The sequence below is a fragment of the Monodon monoceros genome, unplaced genomic scaffold (assembly GCF_005190385.1).
Source record: "Monodon monoceros isolate NGI ecotype Baffin Bay Population unplaced genomic scaffold, NGI_Narwhal_1 Super_Scaffold_2, whole genome shotgun sequence".
NCBI lineage: Eukaryota > Metazoa > Chordata > Mammalia > Artiodactyla > Monodontidae > Monodon > Monodon monoceros.
In genome coordinates, this window is record NW_021703776.1 from 29,161,955 (window position 1) to 29,179,251 (window position 17,297).

Here is a 17,297-nt window from a genome sequence, read left to right on the forward strand (position 1 = left end):
GCCTGACTTAACAACTGGATATGGGTGACAAGAAAGACAGCAGAATTAATAATGGTACTGAAGTTCTGCCCACAATTAATGTGAGAATAAAGTGGAACTGAAGAAAGGGTGACAGCAAGGGAATCACTCTGGAGTTGAGAAATTGAATTTCATGTTAATCTTTGTGTTCGAGATGACATGAAAGACAGGCGGAACTATCTGGCAAGCACTCTTCGTTTCTCTGGCCAAAAACAAAATGATGAATGTGGGAATCACAAAGGTTTCAGCCTACTCTCTGTTGCAAGTAGAGTCCTATCCTCAGTGGATGGTTTTGAGGCAGGGCAAGGACTAGGGTGAGACAAGTGAGATGTAAAATTTAAGGGGTGCCAAAAACCTAAGAGATCAAGATACATAATATTTTATGCAATATTTTAGAACATCAAAAGTATCCAAAAAATCCACGATGAACAAAATATCGAAAGTTTAAATAAAGATAGGATCTTATTATTAATTTTTCATTCCTTTTGCCCCAGGCTCTGATATGCTCAAGACGAAGCTACCACTGTTCCCGTCCTTATTTAAACTTTTGATGTTCTGTTTGGCATTGATTTTTTGCATTAATTTCAATTTTTTAAATACTGCATGAAGATGTTATGCATATTCATTATTGAAGGGTATTTTTAGTGCCCCTTAAATGTGCCTGAGGCAGGTGCTTCATTTGCTTCACCCTAGTCCCAGCCCTGTTTCAGAGAAATGGAAATAATTTTACCTGTGTGTATTACTTTACTAGTGCTGTCAAAACAAAGTACCACAAACTGGCTGGCTGAAATGAAATTTACTGTATCACAGTTCTGGAGGCTGTAAGTCCAAGATCAAGGTGTGGGCAGGCTTGGTTCCTTCTGAGGGCTGTACTACTGACTCTGTTCCATGTCTCTCTCCTAGCTTCCTGTGGTTTGCTGGAATCTCTGGTGCTCTTTGGTTTATAGCTGCATGCCCCCAATACCTGCTTTCAGGACTTCATGGTGTTCTCCCTGTGCCCATGTCTGCCTCCACATTTTCCATTTTTTTTTTTTTTTTTTGCGGTACGCGGGCCTCTCACTGTTGTGCCCTCTCCCGTTGTGGAGCACAGGCTCCAGACGCGCAGGCTCAGCGGCCATGGCTCACGGGCCCAGCCGCTCCGCGGCATGTGTGATCTTCCCGGACCAGGGTACGAACCCGTGTCGCCTGCATCGGCAGGTGGACTCTCAACCACTGCGCCACCAGGGAAGCCCCACATTTTCCCTTTTTTTAAGGACACTGGCCATATAAGATTAGGGGCCCACCCTATTTCAATATGACCTCATCTTATTTTAATTAGTTACATCTGCAATCACCCTATTTCCAAATAAAGTCGCATTCTGAGGTACTGGGGATTTAGGACTTCAACATATGAATTTGGGGGTGGGGGGACACAATCCAACCTATAACACCATGTTTAGTAAATTTTCTATTTGCTTTAGTCTGGTATCCTTTAGAAGCCTCAACACAGTTAATCCCAGAATCTCTGCTCTGCACTCAGCAATGAGCAGGATCGATTTACAGCCTCTGGCTTCCTTTTGACTACAAAATGCTATGACTATTTGGACTATGAAATCTATGTCTGTTGAGAAGCAAATGTCTCGTAGGCTGGCGGATTTGTACGTGCCTCTGTATTGCCTACTCACCAGTCCATTATTCCTGACTCTTACAACTCAGGCTCTGGAACAGAAGGAAGCAAAGAAGAGTTGAAAAGCCAGTGAGCAGCATGAACCCCGGGAGCTATGGGAAATCCTAGGGGTACCCCAATGCTATCTCCAGTCACACACTCATCCTCCACTCCCTATAGCTCATATCCAATCTTTAAGAAAAAATGGAAGCATCGTGATTTGCATTTTTACTTTTGCCTTACGTCACTAAAGTAACAGTGACCAGCCTTAATTGAGTGCTTTTACAGACATGACGTAATCCTTACGAAAGGTCTAAAAAGTAATACAAATGTGGAAACTGAGGCCTAGAGTTCACACCGCTAGTAAGCAGCGGACCCAGGATTTATATCCAGATCTCTCTGACATCAGAGCCCTGAAACAAGAAACTCTACTGCATGATGGATATAGATCTCCAACCCAATTCTAGAGTTCTATCAAAAGAGAATTAAAAAAAAAAAAAAAAAAAAGAGAGTAAAGCCAGTCCGACCAGGGTCAGACACCAAAGATAACCCTCCAAACAAACCTCACTTCCACCCTTTTCTGCCACTCACAGAAAATGACCACGCGCTGACCGCCCAATTACACAGAGTATAAATTTGGAGCCCTTTTGTAGAGGCACTCCTGCTGAGTCAGTAACTTTCTAACAGATGCTTAACAAACACAATCTTAATAGGAAACTAGTATATGTTCCCTGGCCAGTGTGATCATAGTTTCCACGAAGGTCAAGGCAGTGAAGCTCTGGCCATAATCTCACTCAAACTCCATTTGAGTACCAAGGGGTTCACTCTGAGCCAACAATGGTGGAGTTGATCAATTGTGTTTCTATAAAATCTATAATCTATAAGACTTTCTCCTCTTCCCTCATCAAGGTCTTTGCACAAATGGTTTTTCATAAAGAGAGTTAGCAAGGATGGTAGATAAATGAGCAGAACGGACAAATGTTTTTCACCTAATATAATTTAACATCTTGTTTGTTTTTAATTTATTTATCTTACTTATTTTTGGCTGCGTTGGGTCTTTGTTGCTGCACGCGGCCTGTCTCTAGTTGTGCCGATGGGCTTCTCATTGAGGTGGCTTCTCACCGCGGAGCACGGGCTCTAGGCGTGCAGGCTTCAGTAGCTGTGGTGCGTGGGCTCAGTAGTTGTGGCTCACAGGCTCTAGAGCACAGGCTCAGTAGTTGTGGCGCATGGGCTTAGTTGCTCTGCGGCATGTGGGATCTTCCTGGAACAGGGCTCGAACCTGTGTTCCGTGCATTGGCAGGCGGATTCTTAACCACTGTGCCACCAGGGAAGCCCTAATTTAACGTTTAAATGAAGCCACTTAATGATATGCAACAGATAGGACAAGTTGGTCTCTGTAACCCATGATAATTAACTCAAGGGGTAAACAACTAGAATATTAAATAATGTTGGCCCAAGGGAAAAAGAGGAATGAGAGAAAGAAATGCAAAGCTTGAGACATCTCAAGCCATGCTGTGGTATCATTCACTTTTTTAGGGGATTTGCAGGAAGAAACAGCAACAAAATTAAGAAAGAATAGTAAATGGGCCTATCTCCTTGTTATTTGTTTTTTATTGTCATCCTTTCATGACAACATAAAATTAGACATGGTAACCCTCATGGAATTTTGTTTTATGTATTAAAGGATATTCCATATTTACTCAACTACCTTTACCACGCTGATTTGTATTAAGCTTTGTCACCATTGACATCTTAATGTTGTCATTCTTCATAAATTGTTTGCAAATTCTCTAGAAAGCATTATTCTGGAATGTTCAGGATAGGAGAATGAAATATCCCCTCTTGAAGTAAGCTTCTGTCCCATTATCGATGCCTCCTTGACGAGTTTTACAATACCTGCTCTCCCCTCCCATTATGCCACCATCTCTCAATCTAGTTTTAGTCAAAGCATAAGAATGCTGTGATGTAGATCTGAAATCATTTTACCACTGTCTGCAGTGACTTCCCAGGGCCTGACGTACTCTTTGACTCTAACCTTCAAGAGATGCACGATTTGTCTTTTAAATCTTTTAGTCAAAAATAATTTTAAAGTCATTTCAGAGCTTTGAAATAGAGCATAGAACAAAAAATTAAGCACGAAAATATGTCTTTGATGTAAAATTTTATTCCTGTAGAGAAGATATATATTCACTATGTACTGTGCTCATGTATGCTCATGACATTATTTCTGATGGGATATCTGAAACCAGACTCAAGAAATAGCCTCTTTCGTGGAAGAGTAGCTCCATCCTTGTACTATATGCTCTAGGCTCTCCTTGTTACAAGGAGGGTCATAAAACTCAATCTACTCCTGTTTCCTGTAATTTTCACCTCTTTACTCCCTTCCTTCTAGGATAAAAGAGCTGTGACTATCCCTTTCTAAGGTGAAATATACTCAATAATAGAGTAAAAGTGTACCTAGCTTTAAAAAAAAAAACTTGATAAAATAAAATGGAAACACACAAAATAGAATAATTCATCAGAGCCCTAATTATGATTCAACTACCTATAAAATTACATTTACAAACTTATAAAATTATGTTTATAGACAATTTTTCCGTTATTATTGGAAGGAATATAACTATAATTATGGGGGTAAAGTTTTGGACTTTCAGACCTCACCACTGCCCCATCAGCGGTAAGCAAAGTAATAACGGACCTATAAATCATTAACATTAATAATGGGTTCTTTAGAAAAAATTATATTCAGTCTTCCCATTTTGAAGGGAAAACACTACATTATCATTTAATGAGTAAGTAGCTTTTTTATTATAACATCTTGGTGAAATAATGGCAATTTTCCCAACCAGAAAATGAACAAATGCCTCTAGTCTCCACTAACTGAACCAGCCCTTTCTTCCTAAGTATCAGGTCCTTTCAGAGTCTTCTGAATACACTATGAAAATAGACAAGATTCTGGCAGACAGAATCTTTGGAACTATTATGCAGTTCAGTCAACTGGCATCATGGGAATAAATAATGAGATGCTCAAGCCTGGCTCAAAGGCAAACATTCCTGCAAAGGTTCATACATAGGTTAAAAACCTGTCCACATTTCATTATATCCTCAAAGTTCAATACTACACTAATTACCTTTAAAACCTCCCATAGTAAACACCATGATATAAGAAAATGGGTGAGAAAAAATCTTACACTGTGATTTTCATCTACAATTCTGAAATATTGTCCTGGGTGGGGAGCAAGGGAGTCTCAGCCAGTGACTTCATCTTCTTTCAGAGGTGTTCTGGCAGTTCATGGAACCTTAGCCATTAGCACTGGAAAAAGGCCCAAGACAGATCAGAATACTCCTGACATCATATAACCAAGCATGTTATATACTTAGATCTATATGTGGACTTCCCAAGATCTACTTAAAGAAAAAGAAAGAAAAAGGTATATATGAGTATTAGATACATATGTATTTAATGTAATATATATACATTATATATGTGTTACATATATATATATTACATTAAAGCAATTCAGAAAGACAAAAGGGTGAGGTACACAGATCAAGGTGGGTTCAAAATATTCCCTATCTTCAAACTTCTGTTCCTTAAATGAGTTCTTCCATTTCCACTTGGAAAAAAAATCTCTTTTTAAACTTAATCCAGATATAGAAGAGGAGATATATCTGCCACTCCAACCACCTTATGCCAACCCCTATCTTCTCCCCAAGGAAGGAGGAATTGCTAAACCAGATTGATAAGGCTCAAAGTACTCATTTGGCCACCTTTAAAAGTATAAGCATTCATCAAGCATTTAAAAGCATAAGGCACACACAGATGCTCTTTTGGCCTTCTTTCTTCTTGGGGTTGGGTGTGTAAATAAACCTGGAATTGCCACCAAGGAAAGGCAGGTCCTTCCAGGTCTTAGAGAACTGGTTATTGCTTCTTGCTACGGTAACTTGTGGCTTCCCAGAGGGTAGTGACATGTCAAGACATAGTTTGGGGTTGGGAACAACAGGTGGGAGGCCCTGCTTAGGCTTCCATGAATGCTTTTAAAATAAAGACTGATAAATTAGAATGTGTCCAGAGGTCCAAAGAGGTACAAACATAACCCTCTGGGAAACACCGACCTAGGCTATTGTGGATCAGATAAATGCCCGTGGGCCAGCTGTCCTCCACCTTGTCCTCTCCTCTTGTGAAAAATGAATTGTAATTCAAGGAAGCATCCATGGGATGAGGCAGGAGTTGGTTCTGCGGGCTAACCGGACCCGAGTCTCACAAACACTCGATCTACAGAAGCGCAGTGTTCCTTGTGACCTGATATCACTAGATTAACAAGACTGGTGGAGCAGAGAAGGAGACACACAGCATGATCCACCTAGGCCCTGAACGCTTCACCCCACCCCAAGGACTGCCCACTTCCTAGAACTAATAGAAAAAGTACAATCAATAATGCATTAGCCAGCCTTTTCAAATTCCTCATGGGTCAGCAAGCATGGGCATTGCTGAATTTTACACTTGAGAAATTAACCAATTCTTGATTTTATTTCAAAAGTCAGAGTAATAAGGAAAATATTTTTTTCTTTTCCAGGAAATTCATTTAAAAATTGGCATCTCACATATAATAATAACACAGTAAATCTGGAGCTAAAATAAATAAGAAGTTTTCTCCCTAATTATCCTATCAATCTTTGAAAATCCTTAGGTATTAATTTTAATTAATAATATCTCCCTCCCACCAGCAATAACAGTCACATAATATGGTGATTCTGATAAAATATTGCTTATGTATGCAACTGAAATATTAAAATTTTTAAATTGAGAGATAAAAGTACTCCAAGACACTAGTGTGATTATATTCATTTTTGTATTTTTGAAACGGCAAACTCCTGGAATCAACCTAAATATCCATCAATGGGGGTCTAAATAAACGAATCACAGTATATCCACAAAATAGTATTACATTATGCCCTTCGCTTTTTTATTTTTAACTAAATTTTATATCCTGGAGATCTTTAAACCGTAAAAAAAGAACTAGGTAGATCTGTGTGTGTTTTTCTGGGAAAATCTCCAAGACACAGAATTAATTTTTTTAATGATAACATGATCCCATTGTTGTAAATTTCTTAGAGAGAGAGAGAGAGAGAGAGAGAGTGTGTGTGTGTGTGTGTGTGTGTGTGTCTGTTCCTCTGTATGAAAGGCATATTCTTTCGTTCAACAAATATGTATTATGCCCTGTTATGTGCCAGGCACTGTTTTTTTTTTTTTTCAAGATATTGTGGAAACATTGAGGAACAAGACAAAGTCCTTATTCTTATGCAGCTTATTTGTGAATGGAGGAGAAAGACAGTAAGCAAGTACATAAATAAGATACTTTCAGATAGTGATCAACACTTATAAGAAAACAAAACAGACTAACGGACGAACTGCGTAGGATCATCTAAGGTAACACCTGAATGCCAGACAAGATCGGGGGAGAGTCTTTCAGGCAGAAGAGCCATCTGATGCAAGACCCTCAGACAGCACAAAGCCAGCGAGGTGAAATACGGTTAAAGGAAATGGTAGAAATAGTGGAAGAAGCAGGCAGGGCCAGATCAAGAAGAGTGTTTTAGCTCATGTAAAGGAGTTTACATTTTATTCTATATGCAGTGGAAAACTAACAAAACTGGGATTGGGTGATGAGGGAAATGACCCAAAATGACATACACTATAAAATGTAAGTCTTAAAAAGTGCATAAACACTCCCCATGCCAGTCCTTAGGATGCATTAGAAACATCTAATATTGAGGGAGAAACTTTTTCTCCATTGTTTTTTTTTAACTATGCGCAAATAATACTTGAAATGCTTAATGAAAAAAATGGGTTAATAACGTAAGGTGGCAAACAGACGCTGAGAATGTTTTCTTGGTTTCTTGTTTTAATGTGCAATACTTTTTTCCAAGCATACCTGTCTATAATGTCATCAATCTTCTCCAGACTGTGAGCAAGAGTAATGTCATATTAATATCAACTAAGATCTTCAAGCTTCTAAACTCCCCACCAATTCAAGCAAAACTTACTTTTTAAGTTCTCCCTCTCTTCCAGCCAACTCAAACCAATTACTTAACCTCTGAATCCTAGCTTGGGCTTCTGTAAAGAGAGAAATGAGAGCAACCTTAGATATAATGAGTTAATGCAGGAAGAATTCAAAGTTAGGTACATACTGGACCGACCCAGAAAGTTAGTACAAGATACAGAGGCTCACTGAAATAGGATAAGACCTGAACATCTGCATTTTATTGAAAGTTTCCAGGTGATTCTGATATATACCCAAGCTTGAGAACCAGCAAGTTAACATATTTGCCTAATCTAGTGCAATTCCTGGCATAGCAAGCTCTAATAAAGAAGTGTTGGGCTTCCCTGGTGGCGCAGTGGTTGAGAGCCCGCCTACCGGTGCAGGGGACAGGGGTTCGTGCCCCGGTCCAGGAAGATCCCACATGCTGTGGAGCGGCTGGGCCCGTGAGCCATGGCCGCTGAGCCTGCGCGTCCGGAGCCTGTGCTCCGCAACGGGAGAGGCCACAACAGTGATAAGCCCGCGTACCACAAAAAAAACAAAACAAAACAAAAACTAGGCAGTTGACCTCACTCCTTGTCACGAAATATGATGGACAAGGAGGATCCCTTACTCCCACCTCAGGGAGAAACAGAGGCATGAATGGAAGGACAGAGGGATTTCCCAGAAAACAGAAACAAGGTCTGCTAGATTGGCAGCAACTTCCTTGACACCACAGAGCCCTTGCCACTCCTGCCCATCAGGGTTTGAATGTTTGCTGTGGACCAGTGACAGGTGGATGTTTTTACTCTGTCCCTTTTCAAATGGAAGCTTATTTTGCAATTTTTCCTAATGTTTAATTACTGCATATGTCTGTGTTGAAATTAATAAATTACAACATACATACAACTTAAATTGTATTTAAGTTTTTACATCATTTGACACTGGGGAAACACGAGGAGACCGCATGGAAAGGAATGAACATCACCCAGAGACTTGGACTTTAAAGAGAGTGAGAGGGTTATTTAAATGGGAAGAAAAATGTGACACTGGGGTACCAAAGAGGTGGACTATGAAAATTCACTTCTACTAGCGTGATGAGTGTACCCTTGGTTTTTTATCTCTGCTTGCAATAGCTGTTATCCCTGTTTAGATTTTTTTTTTTTTTTTTTTTTTTAGTATTTTCTAGTCTGGGAGATGTAAAGCAATGTATCAATGTTAGTTTGCATTTTTATGACTGGTAGCACATTAGAGCATCTTCTAATATATTTATTGGCTGTTTGGATTTGCTCTTGTGAATTGCATATTCATATCCCTTATTTTTCTGTTTTTCTTCTTTGTCAAATTTTAAGACCACTCTGTATGTTATAGTTATTAACCCTTGCTAAATCCATCATCTGTTTTGCAAATATTTGTTCCAAATTGCCTGCAGGCATTGCTTATAGTTAATTTTGCATTAAAAAAATTTAGTACTTATATGCTCAGATATATCAATTTTTAAAATAGATGCTAGAAAAAACTTTTATTGTAAATTAAAAAAAAATAGATGCTAGGCTGTAGTAGATGCTAGTAGTAGTAGTAGTAGTAGTAGTAATAGTAGTAGTAGTAGGGTCTTTCTCTCCCCATAGCCTGTAAATGTTGTCTCTTAGATTTTTTTCTAAAGTTCTTAACAATTTAATTTTTATAGTTGTCTTTTAACTGGAATTTACTTTTGTATATGTGAAACATAGGAATCCAATTTCATTTTCTTATAGATGGATGACCAGTTGTGCCAGCACCAATTATCAATCTTTTCTCCCTGAATTAAAATACTCCTGTCATATGCTAAATTTTAATGTTTCCTGCTCTATGTCTGAATGAACAATTCGTCTACTATGCCGGTTTCATATTACTTGGGTTGTAATGGCTTTATACTATGTTCTGATATTTGCGAAGTCTCCCTCACTATTCTTTTAGATACATTTCTCGACATTTTAAAGATTTTTTTTCTTCCAAATGAACTTCCCAGTTGCTGTGTCCAGCTCCACAAAACAAATCCAACTTGGTATTCTAATTGGAATTGTATGAAATGTATAAATTGATTTGAGAATAGTTTTTTATAATTAAATCTTCTCATCCAAGAACATGCTATGCCTCTCAATTTGTTCAGACCTTGATTTTATATTGAAAATTTGTAATTTTCTTCATGTAGAGCCTTCATTTGTTTTGTTAATTTTGGGGGTAAATTGATTGCTTTAATGGCATCATAGAGACCGACTACCTTTCCCCACCCCGTAACTTGCTTTGGCCAACAAAGCGGGCAGAAGTGATAGAATGCTAGTTCTAAGCCTAGGTCTCTGTATGCCTTGCATACTTCTGCTTGCTTTCTTTTTTTTTTTAATAAGTGGTTTCTTTTTTATTATTTATTTACGTATTTGGCTGTGCCAGGTCTTAGTTGTGGCGTGCGGGACCTTCGTTGCCATGTGTGGGATCTTTAGTTGTGGCATGCGGGATGTTTTGAGTTGTGGCATGCGGGCTCTTAGTTGCGGCAGGCAGCATCTAGTTCCCTGACTAGGAATTGAATACGGGCCCCCTGCGTTGGGAGCACAGTGTCTTAACCACTGGACCACCAGGGAAGTCCCTCTGCTTGTTCTCTTGTACCTTTCCCATAGCTGTGAAAAGAGCTTCCTCTGTAGCCACAGCCCCTTCAACCTAGAGACAGACCTTACAGCAAAGCCACTCAGCCAAGCCCAGCCAAGAATTACAAGTGAAAATACCTGTCAAGATGGTCCATGCCAAGATCCTATTTGCCATTCCCATTGTGCTCTTGGGAGGAATGCAATTCCCTTGCTATCTCTTCTGTGACTTATACTGGGTACATCAAACACAACCAACCCTGCCATTTTGACCACGGCAGATTGGACCAGATATTCCTGTCTATGCTAAAAGCAGACATGGTAAGCTGAACATGAGAAAGAGCTAATCCTTTGAGAAACTTAGAATAAAACTCTGCCCAATAGGGAGTCCCTGTATCAAATGGTAACGTATCAACACACTTCATTCCTCTTGTTAAGGATGAAGTAATATGTACACAGAAGTGGGTCACTATAGCCATTGTAAGGTAAATGATTGCTCTACTAATCCATGTAGCTTGCTTACAGGCCAGTTTGGGGTATGTAAAACTGGCATGTAAGAAAGTTTACATTCTCTTGGGTTTGACCTATGCATGTCAACAAATCTCTATTTTCTAACCTTTTATTTTCCACAACAAAAATAATAGCTGGTATATTTTAGTTTTTACCATAAGCAACAAAAATAATACCAAAGATATCCAGTATTTAATAACACATATGTCATTTTGTTAAATCCTAATAAATGAATCTTCCAGGTAGTTGTTAATATTGTTCTCTTTTTACAGGTGAGGGAACTGAACTTTAGAGAGGAAAAATAACTAGTTCACTATCATATACCTTGGAAGTAGAGGAACTGGGATACAAATCCAGATCTGTCTGGCTCCCAGGATGGTCTTCTATGCTTCTATAGCAGTCGTTTTCAAAGTGTGGTCCCCAGATCAGCACATCAGCATCACCTGGCAACTTCTTAGAAATTCAAATTCCTGGGTCCTACCCAGACCTACAGAATCAGAAACTCTGAGGAACGGACAAAAGAAATCAAGTTTTAACAAGCCCTCCTCACCAGGATTCTGATGCCTGCTTAAGTTCCAGAACCACTGCTCTATACCATACTACCTCCACAAAATGATTTTAAAGGTGGGAATGAATTCTGTGAGCAGAAATGATCTGAAAGTCTTCCTGAAGACTATAAGCTGAGCTTTAGAGGATGAAGAGAATAAAGTGGGTATAAAAAGGAGATGAGGGGAAAAGGTCTGGAGCTGCCGAAGACGTAAGAGACTTTTTCCTCCCTCTTTGTTTCCTGGTGCGCGAGGAGAGGGGTTTAAGAGCGCTGCTTAAAGGAACTCCAGAGACGGGCGCGAGCCGCGGCTAAAAGCACGGACCCCAGAGACGGGCAGGAGACGCTAAGGCTGCTGCTGCCGCCACCAAGGGGCCTGTGTGCGAGCACAGGTCACTATCCACACCCCTCTTCCGGGGAGCCTGTGCAGCCCGCCACTGCCAGGGTCCCGGGATCCAGGGACAGCTTCCCTGGCAGAACGCACAGCGGGCCTCAGGCTTGTGCAACGTCATGCCGGCCTCTGCCGCCGAAGGATCACCCCGCACTCCGTGCCCCTCCCTCCCCCCGGCCTGAGTGAGCCAGAGCCCCCGAATCAGCGGCTCCTTTAACCCCGTCCAGTCTGAGCGAAGAACAGATGCTCTCCGGCAACCTACACGCAGAGGCGGGGCCATATCCAAAGCTGAGCCCCTGGGAGCTGTGAGAACAAAGAAGAGAAAGGGGAATCTCTCCCAGCAGCCTCAGAAGCAGCGGATTAAAACTCCACAATCAACTTGATGTACCTGCATCTGTGGAATACCTGAATAGACAACGAATCATCCCAAATTGAGGAGGTGGACTTTGAGAGCAAGATTTATGATTTTTTCCCCTTTTCCTCTTTCTGTGAGTGTGTATGTATATGCTTCTGTGTGAGATTTTGTCTTTATAGCTTTGCTTCCACCATTTGTCCTAGGGTTTTATCCGTCCGTTTTTTTAAAAAATTTTTTTCTTAATAATTAATTTTAATAACTTTATTATACTTTACCTTCTTTCTTTCCTTTTCTTTCTTTCTTTCCTTCTTCCTTCCTTCCTTCCTCTCTCTCTGTCTCTCTCTCTCTTTCTTTCTTTCTTTCCTTCCTTCCCTCCTTTAGACAACGAATCATCCCAAATTGAGGAGGTGGACTTTGAGAGCAAGATTTATGATTTTTTCCCCTTTACCTCTTTTTGTGAGGGTGTATGTGTATGCTTCTGTGTAAGATTTTGTCTGTATAGCTTTGCTTCCACCATTTGTCCTAAGGTTCTATCCGTCCCTTTTTTTTCTCTAAATAATTATTTTTTAATTTAATAACTTTATTATACCTTATTTTATTTTACTGTATCTTCTTTCTTTTTTCCTTCCTTCCCTCCTCCCTTCCTTCCTTCCTTCCCTTCTTTCTTTCTTTCTTTCTTTCTTTTTTTCTTTCTTTCTTTCTTTCTTTCTTTCTTCCTACTTTTACTAATTCTTTCTCTCTACTTTTTCTCACTTTTATTCTGAGCCATGTAGATAAAAGGCTCTTGGTGCTGCAGCCAGGAGTCAGTGCTGTGCCTCTGAGGTGGGAGAGCCAACTTCAGGACACTGGTCAACAAGAGACCTCCCAGCTCCACATAATATCAAACGGCGAAAATCTCCCAGAGATCTCCATCTCAACACCAGCACCCAGCTTCACTCAACGACCAGCAAGCTACAGTGCTGGACACCCTATGCCAAACAACTAGCAAAACAGGAACACAACCCCACCCATTAGCAGAGAGGCTGCCTAAAATCATAGTAAGTCCACAGACACCCCAAAACACACCACCAGACGTGGACCTGCCCACTAGAGAGACAAGATCCAGCCTCATCCACCAGAACACAGGCACTAGTCCCCTCCACCAGGAAGCCTACACAACCCACTGGACCAACCTTAGCAACTGGGGACAGACATCAAAAACAACGGGAACCACGAACCTGCAGCCTGCAAAAAGGAGACCCCAAACACAGTAAGATAAGCAAAATGAGAAGACAGAAAAACACACAGCAGATGAAGCAGAAAGATAAAAACGCACCAGACGTAACAAATGAAGAGGAAATAGGCAGTCTATCTGAAAAAGAATTCAGAATAATGATAGTAAAGATGATCCAAAATCTTGGAAATAGAATGGACAAAATGCAAGAAACATTTCACAAAGACCTAGAAGAACTAAAGATGAAACAAACAATGATGAACAACACAATAAATGAAATGAAAAAGACTCTAGAAGGGATCAATAGCAGAATAACTGAGGCAAAAGAACAGATAAGTGACCTGGAAGATAAAACAGTGGAAATAACTACTGCAGAGCAGAATAAAGAAAAAAGAATGAAAAGAACTGAGGACAGTCTCAGAGACCTCTGGGACAACATTAAACACACCAGCATTCAAATTATAGGGCTTCCAGAAGAAGAAGAGAAAAAGAAAGGGACTGAGAAAATATTTGAAGAGATTATAGTCGAAAACTTCCCTAATATGGGAAAGGAAATACTTAATCAAGTCCAGGAAGCACAGAGAGTCCCATACAGGATAAATCCGAGGAGAAATACGTCAAGACACATATTAATCAAACTGTCAAAAATTAAATACAAAGAAAACATATTAAAAGCAGCAAGGAAAAAACAACAAATAACACACAAGGGAATCCCCATAAGGTTAACAGCTGATCTCTCAGCAGAAACTCTGCAAGCCAGAAGGGAGTGGCAGGACATACTGAAAGTGATGAAGGAGAAAAACCTGCAACCAAGATTACTCTACCCAGCAAGGATCTCATTCAGATTTGACGGAGAAATTAAAACCTTTACAGACAAGCAAAAGCTGAGGAAGTTCAGCACCACCAAACCACCTTTACAACAAATGCTAAAGGAACTTCTCTAGGCAGGAAACACAAGAGAAGGAAAAGACCTACAATAATGAACCCAAAACAATTTAGAAAATGGGAATAGGAACATACATATCGATAATTACCTTAAATGTAAATGGACTAAATGCTCCCACCAAAAGACACAGGCTTGCTGATTGGATGCAAAAACAAGACCCATCTATATGCTGTCTACAAGACACCCACTTCAGACCTAGGGACACATACAGACTGAAAGTGAGGGGATGGAAAAAGATATTCCATGCAAATGGAAACCAAAAGAAAGCTGGAGTAGCAAGTCTCATATCAGACAAAATAGACTTTAAAATAAAGACTATTAGAAGAGACAAAGAAGGACACTACATAATGATCAAGGGATCGATCCAAGAAGAAGATATAACAATTGTAAATATTTATGCACCCAACATAGGAGCACCTCAATACATAAGGCACATACTAACAGCCATAAAAGGGAAATCGACAGTAACACAATCATAGTAGGGGACTTTAACACCCCACTTTCACCAATGGACAGATCATCCAAAATGAAAATAAATAAGGAAACACACACTTTAAATGATACATTAAACAACATGGACTTAATTGATATTTATAGGACACTCCATCCAAAAAAAACAGAATACACATTTTTCTCTAGTGCTCATGGAACATTCTCCAGGATAGAACATATCTTGGGTCACAAATCAAGCCTTGGTAAATTTAAGAAAATTGAAATTGTATCAAGTATCTTTTCCAACCACAACGCCATGAGACTAGATATCAATTACAGGAAAAGATCTGTAAAAAATACAAACACGTGGAGGCTAAACAATACACTACTTAATAACGAAGTGATCACTGAAGAAATCAAAGAGGAAATAAAAAAATACCTAGAAACAAAAGACAATGGAGACACAACAATCCAAAACCTATGGGATGCAGCAAAAGCAGTTCTAAGTGGGAAGTTTATAGCAATACAAGCCCACCTTAAGAAGCAGGAAACATCTCAAATAAACAACCTAACCTTGCACCTAAAGCAATTACAGAAAGAAGAAGAAAAAAACCCCAAAGTTAGCAGAAGGAAAGAAATCATAAAAATCAGATCAGAAATAAATGAAAAATAAATGAAAGAAACGATAGCAAAGATCAACAAAACTAAAAGCTGGTTCTTTGAGAAGATAAACAAAATAGATAAACCACTAGCCAGACTCATCAAGAAAAAAAGGGAGAAGACTCAAATCAATAGAATCAGAAATGAAAAAGGAGAAGTAACAATTGACACTGCAGAAATACAAAAGACCATGAGAGATTACTACAAGCAACTCTATGCCAATAAAATGGACAACCTGGAAGAAATGGACAAATTCTTAGAAATGCACAACCTGCCAAGACTGAATCAGGAAGAAATAGAAAATATGAACAGACCAATCACAAGCACTGAAATTGAAACTGTGATTAAAAATCTTCCAACAAACAAAAGCCCAGGACCAGATGGCTTCACAGGCGAATTCTATCAAACGTTTAGAGAAGAGCTAACACCTATCCTTCTCAAATTCTTCCAAAATATAGCAGAGGGAGGAACACTCCCAAATTCCTTCTATGAGGCCACCATCACCTTGATACCAAAACCAGACAAGGATGTCACAAAGAAAGAAAACTACAGGCCAATATCACTGATGAACATAGATGCAAAAATCCTCAACAAAATACTAGCAAACAGAATCCAACAGCACATTAAAAGGATCATAGACCATGATCAAGTGGGGTTTATTCCAGGAATGCAAGGATTCTTCAATATACGCAAATCTATCAATGTGATAAACCATATTAACAAATTGAAGGAGAAAAACAATATGATCATCTCAATAGATGCAGAGAAAGCTTTTGACAAAATTCAACACCCATTTATGATAAAAACCCTCCAGAAAGTAGGCATAGAGGGAACTTTCCTCAACGTAATAAAGGCCATATATGACAAGCCCACACCCAACATCATTCTCAATGGTGGAAAACTGAAACCATTTCCACTAAGATCAGGTACAAGACAAGGTTGCCCAATCTCACCACTCTTATTCAACATAGTTTTGGAAGTTTTAGCCACAGCAATCAGAGAAGGAAAGGAAATAAAAGGAATCCAAATCAGAAAAGAAGAAGTAAAGCTGTCACTGTTTGCAGATGACATGATACTATACATAGAGAATCCTAAAGATGCTACCAGAAAACTACTAGAGCTAATCAATGAATTTGGTAAAGTAGCAGGATACAAAATTAAAGCACAGAAATCTCTGGCATTCCTATACACTAATAATGAAAAATCTGAAAGTGAAATCAAGAAAACACTCCCATTTACAATTGCAACAAAAAGAATAAAATATCTAGGAATAAACCTACCTAAGGAGACAAAAGACCTGTATGCAGAAAATAATAAGACACTGATGAAAGAAATTAAAGATGATACAAATAGATGGAGAGATATACCATGTTCTCGGATTGGAAGAATCAACATTGTGAAAATGACTCTACTACCCAAAGCAATCTATAGATTCAGTGCAATCCCTATCAAACTACCACTGGCATTTTTCACAGAACTAGAGCAAAAAATTTCACCATTTGTATGGAAATACAAAAGACCCCGAATAGCCAAAGCAGTTTTCAGAACGAAAAACGGAGCTGGAGGAATCAGGCTCCTGCACTTCAGATTATACTACAAAGCTACAGTAATCAAGACAGTACGGTACTGGCACAAAAATAGAAAGATAGATCAATGGAACAGGATAGAAAGCCCCGAGATAAACCCACACACATATGCTCAACTTATCTTTGATAAAGGAGGTAGGAATGTACAGTGGAGAAAGGACAGCCTCTTCAATAAGTGGTGCTGGGAAAACTGGACAGGTACATGTAAAAGTATGAGATTAGATCACTCCCTAACACCATACACAAAAATAAGCTCAAAATGGATTAAAGACCTAAATTTAAGGCCAGAAACTATCAAACTGTTAGAGGAAAACATAGGCAGAACACTCTATGACATAAATCACAGCAAGATCCTTTTTGACCCA